The sequence below is a fragment of the Elephantulus edwardii genome, unplaced genomic scaffold (assembly GCF_000299155.1).
Source record: "Elephantulus edwardii isolate Elephantulus edwardi_28Jun2011 unplaced genomic scaffold, EleEdw1.0 scaffold00049, whole genome shotgun sequence".
NCBI classification, from domain to species: Eukaryota; Metazoa; Chordata; class Mammalia; order Macroscelidea; family Macroscelididae; genus Elephantulus; species Elephantulus edwardii.
Genome location: NW_006399799.1, coordinates 17,953,339 through 17,970,122, shown reverse-complemented (window position 1 = coordinate 17,970,122; position 16,784 = coordinate 17,953,339). Strand labels below are relative to the sequence as shown.

The window sequence follows — 16,784 nt, the reverse complement described above, 5'->3', positions numbered from 1 at the left end:
CTCAACCTTCTCCTGAGGAGGTGCTAGTGGATTTGAACTCCCCGAGAGGTCCCACTAATGTCTGCAACTTCCTACAGACTATGCCATCTGAGCTAGAGTTCGGGGGAGGGAAGATGCAATCATTAAAGGGGTCAGCACAATCAGTTACATCTGTTTAGAAAAATAATAAAAATTCAAAGATTCAAAGTTCAAAAAAATACCTCTTGATCTTTGATTTTTACATTTATTATTTTAGAAAATGTCTCCTATCCGCCTATGGGACAAAGCTTCCCCACCCCCCATACGTGGAGCAAACCACTGAATGGATCAAGGAAGCTACTCCTTGAAAAGACACATCATGCTTGGAAAGGTGGAGTGTCAGCAAAAAAGAGAAAGACCCCCAGCGAGATACACTGACACAGTTACTGCAGCAATGGGTTCAAGTATGTCAGAGTTGATGAAGGCAGCATATGATAGGACAGGGTTCAGAGGGTTGCTATGAGTTGTACTCAACTCAATGGCACCTAACAGCAATAACTGATGAACACTTACTTCCAGACGTTTGTTATGAAAAAGTGCTGCAATGGATAACCTTGCCTACTGGTCATCTTGCAAATGTGCAATAATATTGTGGACAGATTTCCAGAAAGGTGAATGCAGGGTCAAACGCGTTCACACTACTCCCTCTTTGAAACTCTCTTGGACTTCCCCTCTTACCTCTCTGGCTGCTCCTTCCTGAGCTTCACCTGCTCACCCTTTAATTATCAGTTGTTCCCTCAGGATTTGGTCCTTGGCCCCCTTTCATTTTATAATCTCTCCTAAAGTGAACTCACCCCATCTTAGTTCCCAGCTACCAGTTTTCGTCCCCCCAAGGCAACCAAAGTTATTTGTTTCTTGGTTTCATGCTTCCAGAGTTATATAAACATGCATGTAAATCCATATGCAATGTATATGTTTGTATATGTATAAGCACACCACGTTCTTCTCCTTTTCTGTCTAAACAGTAGCATTTGTTCCAAATTGAAGTAATTTTAAAGGGAGGCTGCCAAGCAGCAATCATCACAGGAGAGAGAATTGTAGCTTCGAACCTTTTCTCAACCTATAGTTGTAATCTGCCAGACAACTGAATGAACCCAGAGGGAAAGATCAGATTCCACTCCAATCTATGGCCGCAAAAATCTGAGTAACCATCTTAGTTCAAGGGCTAGGAGAATGGACAGCGCTGAGAACAGTGAGACTGAAAGATCAGTGATTCTTGGCGACTGTGATTTCTCAACTATGGAAGTTTTTACTCAGTCGATTTTTTTTAATCTTCTTAAAGCAAGTTTCTAACTATATAAAAATAAGCAAAGCGTATCATGCTCTATTTCACAGACTCAACAAGTGAACGTTTGCTACTGGTCTCTCCCAGCTTCCTTCCTTCCTTTTTCCTCCCCCTGCACCCACATAGTTGCTGTCTCCTTTTCTTTTTTTCTGCATTACTTTTAAATAATTTCCTGACTTCATTCTCCTTCACTCCTAAATATTTCCTTCTGGATATAATTATAAAGCAATTACATCACCTTACATCAATACAATATCATTATCACAGAGAATAAAGTTAACAACTTAACATCACCAAATGCTCAATCAACATTCATATTTCCTCAGTTACCATTAGAAAAGTCTCTTTTTAGTTGCCTATGACTCCTGAGCAGTAGTTGCAGTCTAGAAGTTGGTTTCTCTAGTCTTGATGCGGTCACATAAGGAAAGCTTTTTTTTTATTTTTTTTTTTTATAAGGAAAGCTTTAGTTTGTGTTGGTGGAGTGTCAGCTGGCTGGACTTTTACCCATTTTAGACAACAAGGACCCAAGGGCGGAGGGAATACCTGGTTTATCATAGCCAACAGCATTTGTTGGGTGTGTCTTCTAAAATTCTGTAGGGCCAAATTTATGAATGTTAGGATGAACATTCTTTAAGTGGTACAGTAGCCATCTGTCTATTTGCTGTACTGAATAAATTGGAGATGCTGTGATGAACACTATGCCATAATTGTGTCAAATACCGTAATGGTTATCCATAGTGGAAATTGTTTGGAGGAGCTTCCAGATTGATTCAGATTTGGAAGCAGGAGTGGCACCCACTTCCTAAGCCAGATGCCTCTGTAAACTCAATAAACATAAAGAAATTATGTTAAGTATAGACAGAGTTTGGTATACCAATTGATATATTTCAGTTAACAGATGCTGCCCTGGACGTGCTCACCAAGTTGTGCCAAGAAATCTGGAGAATGACCACTTGGCCAACTGACTGGAAGAGATCGATATTTGTTCCTATCCCAAAGAAAGGCGACCCAACCGAATGTGGAAACTACAGAACAATTTCACTGATTTCACATGCAAGCAAGATTTTACTGAAAATTATCCAAAAACGAATGGAACAACACATCAACAGAGAACTACCAGAAGTCCAGGCTGGTTTCAGAAGGGGTCGTGGTACTAGAGATATTGTAGCTGATGTTAGATGGATCTTGGCTGAAAGCAGGGAATACCAGAGGAATGTCTATCTGTGTTTCATTGACTATGCAAAGGCATTTGACTGTGTAGATCATAACAAACTATGGCTGACTCTGAGAAGAATGGGAATCCCAGAACACTTGATCGTTCTAATGCGAAACTTATACTTGGACCAGGAGGCAGTCGTCAGAACAGAGCAAGGGAACACTGCATGGTTCAAAATTGGGAAGGGCGTACGCCAGGGATGCATCCTATCTCCATACCTTTTCAACCTATATGCAGAACAGATTATCCGGGAGGCTGGGCTCTATGAGGAGAAATGTGGGGTCAGGATTGGTGGACGATTTATCAACAATCTGCGTTATGCGGATGACACAACTCTGCTTGCTGAAACTGAGGAGGACCTGAAGCGCCTGCTGCAGAGTGTCAAGGACTGCAGCCTGAAATATGGATTGAGGCTCAATGTCAAGAAGACAAAGATTCTCACCACTGGACCAATCGGCAGCATCAGGATGGATGGTGAAGAGATTGAGATTGTACACAGCTTTAGTTTGCTTGGCTCCATAGTCAACAGTCTTGGCACCAGCAGCCAGGAAATTAAAAGGCGCATTGCCATGGGAAAGTCTGCTGTTAGGGACCTCTCCAAAGTGCTGAAGAGCAGTGGTGTCTCTCTGGAGACTAAGGTGCGTCTGATACAGGCCATGGTCTTCGCAATCACCTGTTATGCATCAGAGAGTTGGACAATGACCAAGGAGGATAGAAGGAGAACTGATGCCTTTGAGCTGTGGTGCTGGAGAAGAGTACTGAGAATACCATGGACTGCTAGGAAAACAAATAGATTTGTCCTGGAGAGGGTTAAAGCAGGTGGCTCCTTGGAGGCAAGGATTCTGAGGCTCCGTCTAACTTACTTCAGACATGTAGGGAGGAGAGACCGGTCCTTGGAGAGGGACATCATGCTTGGGAGGGTGGAGGGACGGCGCAGGAGAGGAAGGCCCTCTATGAGGTGGATTGATTCAGTGACTGGGATAATTGGGATGGGAGTGTCAGAGACAGTGCGATTGGCACAAGACAGAGCGGAGTTTAGGGCTGTTGTACATAGGGTCGCTATGAGTCGCAGGCGACTCAACGGCACATAACAACAACAACAACATAGACAGAGTTTGGATCTTTTGTTCACAGGGTCACTCTGAGTTATATTCAACTTGACACTTAAATCACTGCTAAATGAGACTAGTGTTATATTTTGGAGGAACATTCTTCTGCTTTGTATATCACTCTTTGTCAATTTGCTGATCTGAGGTAATCTGGGTTGCTGTGATGCCAAACCTTGTGACACTGGGGTGTCAAAAATTTGGACAGTGTTTGGCGGAGCTCCCAGTTGTAAAACATGTTTAGAAGCAGGAGTGGCATCTACTTCCTAAACCACATGCCTATGGAAACTCTGAACTTGGAGAAGCGGCGATAGCTATAGAAAAGCATAAGGTCTTTTGTTCATAGAGTCGCTATGAGTCATGCTCAACTCGACGGCAATCAACAACAACAAAAAATTTTTTAGTAAACTGTACATCCAAAGAAATTTCAAGTCCAGCCTGCAGTTGCCCCTTTTGGACTGTGAAGTCCAAAAGAATTCCAAGGATCCCCTGAGTGTGTCAGAGATAATGAGATGGCACAGGATAGGACAGGGTTCAGATCCACCGTTCAAAGGACTGCTGTTTTGTAGTTGACTCAGTGGCATTTAACAACAACAATCACCATTCTTTATTAAAAGGAAGTGAACTGCAAAAGCAATGCAGCCCTCAGGAAGGACATCCTTCCAAGGTGACCTTGGAAGATATTGCAAAAAGCTGTGTTGTGATCCCAAAAGCATGTGGTTCGAGACCACCAGCTGGAGAAAGATGGGCAATCTCCTCTCGTGCTATTCACTTCCTCTGAGAACCCATCAGAGAGTCAGCTATGGGTCCATTCCAACTCGGTGGTACACAACAACAATAACAAAATCAATGAAGGGCAGAATCAAGAGTCTTAGAAAAAAAAAGGGACAAGGAAGGAACTACCATAGTATTGAATTAAGAACTGACAGATGAACTAATCCAGGAACTCATTACACAGATGAAGGAAGAATTTCTTGTCTGTCAGGATTTAGTGTTCAAAATGAAGCTTGGAAAGGTGGAGGATCAGTGAAAGAAAGATCCTCAATGAGATGAACTGACACAGTGACTGCAGCAATGGGCTCAAGTGTGACACAGAGAATGAAGATGGCACAGGATATGACAGGGTTCAGATCTAGTGCTCACAGCGCTGATATGAGTCATACTCGATTCAATACCACCTAACAACAACATGAATGGAAAATTATTTTCTAGTTTGCCCCTTTTAAAACAGAAATTTTATTATAGTCACCCTAATGCTTCTGGGAGCACTGAGAAAGAGAACTTGTCTTCTAAGTTATAGGTTGCCTGACCAAGAGAAAAGGATCATACTGGTGCTGTGGTTAAAGTACTCATTTGCTGACCTAAATATGACTCGGCTCCATGGGAGAGAGACGCTCCATGGGAGAAAGAGGTGGTAATTTGTTTTTGTATAGACTTACATCCCTGCAAATGCTGTGAGGCAGTTCTGCTCTGATCTACAGGGTTGCTGTAAGTTGGAATCCACCTGATAACAATGGGTTTAGCTTGTGTTTGGATGCTAGAGAAGCCCCACCCTGACCTAAACACAGGGTTTGTCCAATAATCAGAGATCATGACAGAGATCATGGCTATTGAGTTGGAGGAAGTAAAACCTGGTGGTATCTCTCAGGACAAAGAAGAGAATCGTGGATGGTGAGCTGCTAGAATTTGCTACCTCATCTGCAGAGAATGATCAATAGAGTGTAGTGGAAGATCTGGGATGCAGCTTGCATGGAAGATCTTTTGGGAACTTTATTCCTCCTGCTTGGAATGTGAAGAAGACTGAGATTCAAAATGTCATCCTGGATTAAGAAACCTTGGTTTTGCAAAAAGGATGCGACAAGATGGAAGGCATTCTGAATCCTTGACAACACTTTTCACTGTCCTATCAGTCCTGAACAGACTTCTTTGAAGTGTATGAGAAATTATCTTCTGAAAGTCTTTGTGATGAGCAGCTTATGTACTGGATACTTCTCTGTGCCAGGAACTGTGTTAAGCATACTGTATATATTCTCTAATTTAACCTTCACAATAACTCTATGAGGCAGACATCACCATGCCCATTTTACAGGTAAGGACACAAAAATTTGATAAGATCAGTTAACTTCTCCAAAGTTGTGATAGTAACAGATGTGTGATTTAAACCCAGGAGTACTATCTGAATCTAATTCCAAACTCTTAATCACCTACTTATTCAATCTCTTAATATTCTGTTCAAACAATCAGTAAAGACATATGAGTGGCTAGAAAATATTCCAAGGTCAGAAACAGGATGTCAAAAACCCAAATCACAACAATGAATGAATGGAATCCCAAAATCTCTGTAGATGTTCATTGAAATGAAAAATAAACAACCTAAATTAAAAAAAAACAAAAAACAAAAAAAAAAACCCAAATCAGAATCTCCCAGGAATCAGATAAGAATCTAGTGTTGATCAGTAAAATCCTAATCACTAACAATTTTTGAACAAAGAGTAGTAGAATGGTGTCTTCAAAATTCTAAAGAGAGGTGTTTATTATCACCACTGACACGAGAAGTAGGACAACTACATGTTGTCAGTGCTGTGTTTACTTTCTAGAATCCTTCCTCTTCCAAAAACTCTTTGCTGTCAAGCCAAATTCTGACATGCAGAGACCGTATAAGTCAGAAGAACCACCTCTTGTCATATTGCCACGTCTTCCTCCTTTGGAGCTGATGATGGGTTCAAACCACCAGCCTTATGGTTAGTAGCCAAGTGCTTAACCCCTGTACCACCCAGGACTGTTCCCTCTCCCTTCAGAACAATACTCAATCCAGCTCAACTCTCTGCCAGGGAGTCACTTCCCACTCGCAGGCAGTGACCTTCCACTGGGTTAACAAGGCTGTAAGTCACACAGGGGAGGAGTCCTATCTTTCTCCCATGGAGCCAGTGTTAAGGATAGGGGAGTGGTAAAAAAAAGAGACAAGTGTGTAGAAAGAAGTATAAATTATTAACAATTTTAAATCTCATTTTTTTATATTTTGTTTCTACAACAGTATACATAAATTTACATAGTATTTAAAATAGAATCACATTTTTTTTAGATATAAAGCATATGTATATATTCTTTCAAGTACTATGCTAGAATATGTCGGCCTAGAGTGTTAGGAAAGGCCCTTGTCATTAACTATTTAAAAGGCAAAAACAATAATGAAATAAAGTATAAACTACTGAAGATCTGTAATAGTGAGATCTATTTCATCAATGGGAGAGTAAATGTCTGAGTTACTATGAAAAGGATGGGCAAAAAGGGACACACAAAACCATCAACTGACAAATTAAAAGACCTTCAGGTCATTAGTGAAAACCAGGAGAGCAGGGACACTCCAAGAGGGATACTCACTAGCTGCCTGGCAACCTAGTGCTGAAATGCATACACTTCACATTCCATCCAGCACAGAAGGAAGGTGGGTAGAAAGTCCAATAGAAAGCACAGCCACCACTCATCCTGCTGGGCACCTCTCTCCTTCCTTCTATATGGATCTGGCCACTTCAAGGGAGCAATGAGTTGCACAGCATGTGAAGGAATATTGGCAACACTGAAAGTGATATGCAGAGTGATTTTCAACGATGAACTGTCTATCAGCTTCTGGTCTTTGATCTAGGGGTAAACTGTTGGTTTTTTGTTATGTGCTACTGAGTTACCTACAATTTATTAGTGTTACAATAGCTCTGAGCCTGAATCTTGCCCTATCCTGAGCCAGTCTCACTGACTCTAACACATCTACCCCTATTATCGTGTCAACCCATCTCAGCTGGGGTCTTCCTCTTCTGTGCTGTGCCTCTACCCTTCCAAGCAAGATGTCCTTTTCATGGGAATGGTCCCTCCTGGTCACGTGCTCAATGTGAGACAGAGCTTCAAAATCCATGCCTCTAAGGAACAGCCTGGTTTCACCCTCCCACGATAAATCTGTTTGTCCTCTTGGCAGTCTACGGTATGTTCAACACTCTTCACACCTCAAAGGCATCATTGCATTGTCCAGCTCTCTGAGGCACAGCAAGTAACTGCGGAGATCATGGCCTAAATCAGGTGCGCGTTAGTCCCCACGCTTATATTGTAGCTCTTTAGCACTCTGGAGTGGTCCCTGACAGCACTTTCCCCAGAGCAATTAATTTTTTTTTTTACTTTTTGGTGGCAGGTGCCAAGAGTGTTGACTGCAGATCCAAGCAAGCTGAAATTGTTAATGACCTAAATCTCTTCTCCATCTAACATGATGATGCCAATTAGCCAGTGGTGGGGGGTAAATTAATCACATAAAAAGAATTTATCTGGTTTTTGGCAAAAATATATAGTTCACATCTTGCTGTCTGAAATTCTAATTCAGTTCATTTGGTGTGATACTACAAAACTACACTTTAAGAAAGTATTCCAGGAGAGGACTTGTGAGAGCTCACTGGCAAATCAGAAACACTACTGGGACCAGAAATTTGGGATATGGTCAATCTTGGCTTCCACACTTATCAACTACAAACCCTCAGTCAAGTTATTAAGCATCTCTTCACTTCCTACCCTCTTTTGTTGTGTCTTCTGACATGTGAGGATTAACCAGGATAACTCAAACATTCAGTACATTTATGCTAAAAGTGCTTGTTTACACACACACGTACACACACATAACTAAAAAGACCAGCTCAAGAAGATACAGTATTATAATAATGAAATGCATAAAGACCTGGGATTAGAAAGCCAACGGAGAAGAAAACATACTTGGTATTTCTTAAGGTAAAAGACCTTAAAAAAAATCCTCACACTTCAAATTGCAATAAATAGCAAAAGCTTTCATGAGTAAAGTATTTAATAATCAAGGATGGAGACAGAAGAGAAAGTAGTAATACAGAGTCACTATATTAAAACAAGAACAGGATGGTGTTCAACAATTTTAGGTGGTACCATATGATCAGGATGTGACTGAAGGAAGAAATTTAAGTTGGTGAAACACCAGGTTTCAGGAAATTGGTGGAATACCAATTGAAATGTTTCAATAAATGGATACAAATGCTGAAAGCACTCATCTGTCTATGCCAAGAAGTTTGGAAGACAGGTACCTGCCAACCAACCAGAAGAGATAAATATTTAGAACCATTTCATGAAAATAAAAAAGGTGATAGAGTAGAATGAAGAAATTATCAAACAAATCATCACTAGTAAAGTTTTACTGATTATAACTCAAAAATAGCTACAACAGTGTATCAACATGAAATTTCCAGAAACTTTTCAGAATCAAAAGAAAAAGTGTTATTGGTGTTAGATGCTGTCAACAGTGATTCATGGCTACCCTATGAACCACATCTTGCCCTATCCTGCACCATCCTTATTGACATCTTTTATGTTTGAATCCACTGCCACAGTCACTGTGTCAATACATCAAGCTGAAGGTCTTCCTCTACCTTTCCCCATATGATGTCTTTCCCCCAGGACTGGTCCCTCCTGACAATATGCCCAAAGTATGTATGACAAAGCTCCACCATTCTTAACCTCTAAGGAGTACCTTGATTACACTTCCTCCAAGATAGATTGTTTTTTCTTTTGTCAGTTTATCATACATTCAATGCTCTTCACAATACCCCATCAGTAACAACTTTCTCTTTACTCTAATTATCCTGCTGACACACATTTCCTAGACTTGGAGACACACCACTTCTAGCCAGGAAGAGCAGCCTAGGCTCCTGTGAGACCAGCATAAAGACTAATGACATCAAGTGGATTCTGACTAAATGCAGAGCATTCCAGAAAGATCCTTGCATGTGTGTTACTATGTAAAGGCATTCAACAATGTGGATTATAATAAATCATGCATAATATTGAGAAGAATGGGAATTCTAGAACACTTAATTGTGCTCAAGTGGAACCTGTACATGGATGAAGATGCAGTCACTCAAAACAGAGCAAGGGGATACCACCTAGCTTAAAATCAGGATGTGCACTAGGACTGTATCCTTTCACCAAGCCTACTTAATCTACATGCTGTGTAAGTAACCTGAGAAGCCTACATGTATACTATATGAAGAATATAACAGCAGGATTGGAGGAAGACTCATTAACAGCCTGTGGCTATGTAGATTGAACAATCCTTTTTTTAAAAAAAATCTTTTTAATTAATACTTTAATGAAAATTTACAGAAAACTTCGATTTCCATACATTCATTATTGCATTTTCATTCCCAACTCCCCTAGTTCACTTTCCTGTTTAAAAAGATTCCTTTCGTTGTTGCACCATTTCCTCCCTTCCCACACCCCCCAGCCCCCAGTCCACTTTGCTACACACCACTTTTTCTGCAGTCTGGTCATACAAATATTTCCTAATCATATATTCCTTTTAAACAATTCTTTGCCTCATTTGTTTCAATGCCATGTTCATTAATTATCCCCTCTTTTCTTAGTTTCCCCCAACCCCCATGTCAGTCCTGTTTTGTAACAGTGGCATTATGCAATATCTGTCCTTTTGTGACTGAGATATTTCACTCAGCACAATGTCCTCCAGGGTCACCCATTTTGTATAATATTTTATCAATTTCTTGTTTTTCAGTGCTGCATAGTATAACACTGTGTGACTATATGACAGCTTCTCCATCCATTCATCTGTTGATCGGGACTTGGGTTGCTTCCATCTATTTGCTTTGGGGAACAGCACAGCAATAAACATGGGTGTGCAAGATAGCACAATCTTGCTTGTCAAAAATAAAGACTTGATGGAAACCAAAGACAACAGCCTTCAATATGGATTCCACTTCAACATCACAGGCAAAAAAAAGGTCACCATGTAGCCAATTAGCAAGATCATGATAAAGCAAGAAAAGACTAAAATTGTCAAGGATATCATTTACTTGGATCCATCATCAACATCCATGGAAACAGTGGTCAAGAGATCAAGTGACATGTTGCCCTGGACAAATGTGCTACAAAGACACCTCTTTAGGGGTGTTAAAAATGTCACTTTGAAAACTAAGGTATTTTCAATCACCTCACAGACATCTGAAAGTGAGAGAATGATTAAAGAAAACCAAAGGAGAACTGCAGTCTTTGAATTAAGGTATTGGCAAAGAATAATGACTACCCCACAGGTTTCCAGAAGAATATATAAATCTACCTTGGAAGAGGTATAGCCAGAACATACCTCAGAAGCAAGGGTGATAAGACTTTGTTTTACATATTTTGGATATGTTATATATTAGAAGGGACGGGTCCTTGCAGGAGGACAACAACCACGATAAGATAGTAAATGACAAAGGGAAATGCCCTCAACAAAGTGAACAGACACAGTAGACTCAAATACAACAACAGAGGATGAAGGATGAGGCACATGTTCTGCCTGAATCCAAACCGACTCAACACTACTGTGTGTGTGTGTGTGTGTGTGTGTGTGTGTGTGTGTGTGTGTGTGAAAGAGAGAGAGAGAGAATAGAGTCAAAACCAACCAATAGCTGAGCTTCCAGTAGGTTTTCAGAGGCAGTAAATCACACAGGAAGAATCTGCCCATCTGTCTCCTCCAGTGCAGCTGGTAGATTTGAATCACATAACTTTCCACAGGCAGTGCAATTCCTTACCACAAAGCCACCACAGGAAAGTAAAACTTCTATCTATCTCCCCAATCCTCAGATAACTTGTTAATAGTTTGGATCAGTTATACTGACCCCTATTTAAACTTTCAATAACTCTTAAACATTTAAAATAAAATCTAAAGAGTCTGTAATGGTCCTTAAGTTCATGACTCCATGGCGCTAGCTGGCTTCTCAGCCTGGTTTCTTACTCCTTCCTTACCTTCTAGCCACTAGGACATTCTTTTACACCCTCAAATAAGCTTCAGAAGGACATGGGGACCTTTGTGAATGCAGTTTCCTATACCTGGCCTGGGGTGATTCCCCTTTAAATTTCTGCACAGATGACTCCTTAATTATCATCTCCTCAAAACTGTCTTTTCCGCTAGAACATACGTGAAGTCGATTTTTAAACACAATAAAAGAAAAGTTCCTAATCTCCCAAATAAAAATTACTTGTAGTTATAAATTTTAATATTTGCATAAATAAAAAATAAAACTACACAAATACCTCCCCCAACATGAGTCATGTGTACTATGTTGTAGTTTTTGGTGGTGGTGGTGGTGCTGTAAAACTCACAGGACACTATGAACAAGCAAACTGAACCCTGTCCTATTTGTGCCATCCTCAACACTCAAGCCCACTGTAGCAGTCACTGTGTCAATCTATCTGGTTGAGGGTCTTTCTCTTTTTTGCCAACTCTCCACCTTTACAAGCATGATGTTCCTCTAGAAGGCCATGGCACAAGGGATAACACTGCTGGTGTCAGATGGACCCTGGCTAAAAGCAGAGAATACTGGATAGAGGTTTACCTATGTTTTCTTGACTATGCAAGGTCATCTGACTGTATGGATTGTAACAAATTATGGCTAACACTAAGGAAAATGAGAATAACAATATTTAATTGTGCTCATGTGAAACCTATACCTAGACCAAGAAGTAACTGAACAGACCAAGGGAACATCCCAGGTTTTAAAATCAAGAAAGATGTGTGTCAGTATTATATCTTTCTCCACACCTATACGCTGAGCAAATCATTCAAGAAACTGGATGTTAGAATGTGGAATGTAGAAGAATATGGCATCAGGATCAGAGAAGACAATCAACAACCTGAGTTATGCAGATGACACAACCTTACTTGCTGAAAGTGAGGGGGGCTTGAAACACTTGTTGTAAAAGATCAAAGACTACCGCTTGAAAGATGTACTACACCTCAACACCAAGAAGTCAAAAATCCTCACCACTGGACCAAAAGGCAGTATCATGACATATGGTGAAAAGATTAAAGTTGTCAATAATTTCATTTTACTCAGATCCAAAATCAACACCCATGATATCATGAAAGACCCAGTCATAAAACCAAAATACATGCTGCACTAGGAAAACCTGATGTAAAGGATAACTCCAAAATGGTAAAGAGAAATGATGTCAGCTTAAAGACTAAGGTGGACCTGATCCAAACCAGTCTTTTCATTGTTACTGTAACAATGGGCTTGAACATAGCAGAGATCATGAAGGCAAGACTCAGATCTATTGTTCACAGTGTTGTAATGAGTCAAAGTCAGTTTGATCGAATTTAACAAAAATAAGTTATAAGTAGTTAGGTGTGCTGCCAACCCAAAGGTGCGTGGTTTGAATCTACCAGTAGCTCTGTGGGAAAAAGACGAGCAGTATCCTCCCTTGAGATTTACAGCCTCTGCAAATCTGCTGGAGGGTCAGCTATGAGTTGATTCTGACCTAATGGAACATAACAAAAAACGTGCTTAAATTTTAAAAACTGCTTTAATTCTTAACTATTGATTTACAAGCTACTGCTGTTTAATAATACACTTCCATTCCTTTGTTTTTATAATTTCGACTACTGGACAATACTGTTTTTATTTTAAACAAAGTTTAGATATTAACATAAATGTTAACCATTTTCTTTGTTCATCATTTGTTCCTGCACATTCTTTCTGAATCATTTTCTTCCTTCTGAAGCTAATACTTTAAAAGTTTCTTTGTTGTGGTTAGGTGCCATTAGTCAACTACAACTCATAGAAACCCTATGAATAATTAATCAACCCCTGATCCCATATTACACCATCTTCACAATCTCCACTAGGCTCAAACTAATTGCTGTAGCTCTGGTTAAGAATCTTCCTCTCTTTAGCTGACCCTCTACTTTTCCAAGCACTGTATCTTTTTCAAATGACAGGTGTCTCTTGACAAGAATGCCCAAAGTACGTAATAAGAAGTTTCACCATTCTTGTCTCCAAGAAACACCTTGATTGCACTCCCCCTTCCAAGACAGATTTGTTTGTTCCTCTGGCAGTCCACAAGATATTCAATACTCTTCAACAATACCACAATTCAAAAATAACTTATTCTTTGGTTTTCTTCATTATATAACTTTCACTTGCATAGAAGCAACTTAAAACAACATAGCTTTGGTCAGGTGCCACTGTTGCTGTTAGGCGCTGTCAAGTCAGACACAACCCACAGTGACCTTATGAACAACAGATCTGAATTCTGTCCTATCCCGAGTCATTCTCACACTCTGTGGCCTACTGCAGCCAACTGCTGTAGTAGTTGCATCAATTTAGAGTGTGCAATTAAAGAGTTCTGATAGCCACATATTTCCTTGAATCTACTACCATAATAAAAATATAGACCATTTCCATCAACTCTCATAAATAAAAAATCCATTATGTCTTTTTGCAACCCATCCCTCTTTTCACCCTAGGCAACTGCTGTTCTTTCAATTATTAATTACTAATCTGTATTTTATTGAGGAGTAATGACATCAGTTTGAGGACTAAGGTGCATCTGATTCAGGCTATAGTCTTTCCAATCACTTGCTATGCATCTGAGAGCTGGACAATGATTAAGGATGACAGAAGGAAAATTGACACCTTTGAGCAGTGGTGCTGGAGAAGAGCACTGAACATCCCATGAATGGCCAAAAGAACAAATAGACATGTCTTGGAGAGTATGCAGCTGGAGTGTTCTTTGGAGGCAAGAATTATGAGAGTTTGCCTCACATATTTTGGGCATGTTTCTAGGAGGGGCTACCAGCGAGGGATATGATACTGGGAAGGGTCAACCAGATTGACTGACGTGGTGACTGCCGCAATGGACTCATCATGTGTGCCAGGAAGTGTGAGGATGGCACAGGATAGAACAGGGTTCAGATCTTTTGTTCATAAGGTTATAATGAGTCATACTCAACTTGACAGCACCTAACAAAACAACAGTATTATGCTTTCCTGCTGAAACTGAGGAGGGCCTGAAGCATCTGCTGCAAAAGGTTAAGGACTACAGTTTACAAAATGGATTGAAGCTTAACATCAAGAAAACAAAGATTCTCAATTGCCTGCATCATGATAGATGAAGAAGAGATTGAGATTGTTAAAATTTCTGCATGCTCAGTTCCACAATCAACACTCTTGGCACCAGGAGTCAAGAAATCAAAAGACGAAATGTGTAAGGCTAAATGTGCTGACAGGGAACTTTCCAGAGTGCTGGCAAGCAAAGATGTCAGTATAGAGACTAAAGGTGCACCTGATCCAAGCCACGGTCTTCAAAATTACTTGCTATGCATCAGAGAGCTGGATAAGGACCAAGGATGACAGAAGAAATGATGCCTTTGAGCTTTGGTGCTAGAGAAGAGTGTTGAACATATCGTGGACTGCCAAGAGAACTAACAGGTCTGTCCTAGAGAGGGTGAAACTGAGCTGCTCCTGGGAGGCAAGGATTTTGAGACTTTGTGTGGCCAGGAGGGCCCAATCTTTGGAGAAGGACATCATGCCTGGAAGGATCGAGGGACAGTACAGCAGAGGAAGATCTAGATGAGCTGTACTGACACAGCAACTCAGGCAATGGAGGTAGGCATGTCAGAGACAGTGAAATTGGCTCAGGATAGAGCAGGGTTCACAGCTATAGTGCACAGGGTCACTATGAGTCACAAGCAATTCAATAGCATATAACAACGACAACAGCATAGTATTATTATATTTTGGGTTTAATTTGTATTTTCTTGGTAACTAATAGTGTTGATTGACCTACATAAGTATGTCAGAGATTATGAAGAGAGTCCAGGATGGACAAGTTTCAGTTCTGTTATTCATAGGGTCGTTATAAGTCATGCTCCATTTGATGGAACCTAACAACAGCCACAATAACGTTGAGAATTTTTCACATACTATTCACAAATTTTCTTTGGTAAAGTGACTCTTTTTTGCCCACCCCCTTTTTACCCCTTCCCCTTCACTGCTTACCTTTTTACTAATAAATCTGAAGAATTGTTTCTATATTCTGTGTCTAAATCCTCCTCTTAATCCAAATACTTGTACATTTTCTCCCATTCTACAACTTACTATTTTCTTGATAGCATCTTTCAAGCAGCAACACTTGCAAATTTTTGTAAAGTCAAATTTATTCTTTGTATGTTGTTGCTGTTGTTATGTGCCATTGAGTCTCTTGCAACTCATAGAGACCCTATGTACAACAGCCCTAAACTCTATTCTTTCCTGTGCCAATCTCATTGTCTCTGACACACTCATCCCGATTGCCCCAGTCACCAAATCAATCCATCTTCTAAAGGGCCTTCCCCTCCTGTGCCTACCCTCCATCCTCCCAAGCATGATGTCTTTCTCCAAGGACCGGTCTCTCCTTACAACATGACCAAAGTATGTCAGACGAAGCCTCAGAATCCTTGCCTCCAAGGAGCAGCCCGGTTTAACCCTCTCAAGGTTGAATCTGTTTGTTTTCTTAGCTGTCCATGGTACTATCAATACTGTTCTCCAGCACCACAGCTCAAAGGCATCAATTCTCCTTCTATCCTCCTTAGTCACTGTCCAACTCTCTGACGCATGTATGTAGGCATGTTTTTATTTTGCAAAAATGTCAGTTTCTTTTTTTACTCAAATTACCTTCAACAAGATGTATGGAGCCAGGGCTTAAAAATGGAGGCGATCTTGAGGACAGCTTAGGATAAGACAAGATTCCAGTATGTTGTTCATAGGATCACAATGGCACAAAACAATGAACAACAACAACAACAACATGATCTATAAATTATGCACGGTTCATTACTTTTTTTCCTCATCAATGATGAATGTATTAATCTACCAAATTTCTGTTAAATGCTCCTTATTGGTTATAAAGTGGAGAACATAACAGAATACAACTTCTTGTGAAATTTACCATTTAGATGAGGAGAATGGCATTAGACAGTTGTTTTTAGATTGCTGGTTTGGTTTGGAATGGGAAAAAATATGGATCTCTTCCAGTCAGCTAGCCAGCCATATAGCTGTCCACCAGATTTCTTGGCACAACCTGGTGAGCACGTACAGGGCAACATCTGTCTGCTGAAATGTGTCAATTAGTATTCCACTAATTCCTGGGGCCTTGTTTTTTGCCAACTCCTCAAAGCAACTTGAACTTCCGCCTTCATCATCATTGCCTCTCGATCATATACAAGAAGTATGAAATATTTCTTGGTCAGTCAATTCTTTTTGTTACAGCGACTCAGTCAGTGTTCTTTTATCTTTTTTTAAAAAATTTTTAAATTAATTTATTTTTAATTTCAATGAGCATCTAC

At 40.2% G+C, this 16,784-nt stretch overlaps 1 protein-coding gene and 1 pseudogene across 2 annotated transcripts in view; one reads left to right on the top strand and one right to left on the bottom strand.

Annotated features, from left to right (window-relative positions):
- The window catches only part of ST3GAL3 (ST3 beta-galactoside alpha-2,3-sialyltransferase 3), a 370,474-nt gene that overhangs the window by 296,901 nt on the left and 56,789 nt on the right, over window positions 1-16,784 (bottom strand). The gene's annotated exons all lie outside the window — the stretch shown is intronic.
- LOC102875234 overlaps window positions 5,217-16,784 on the top strand; it is a 15,548-nt pseudogene continuing 3,980 nt past the window's right edge.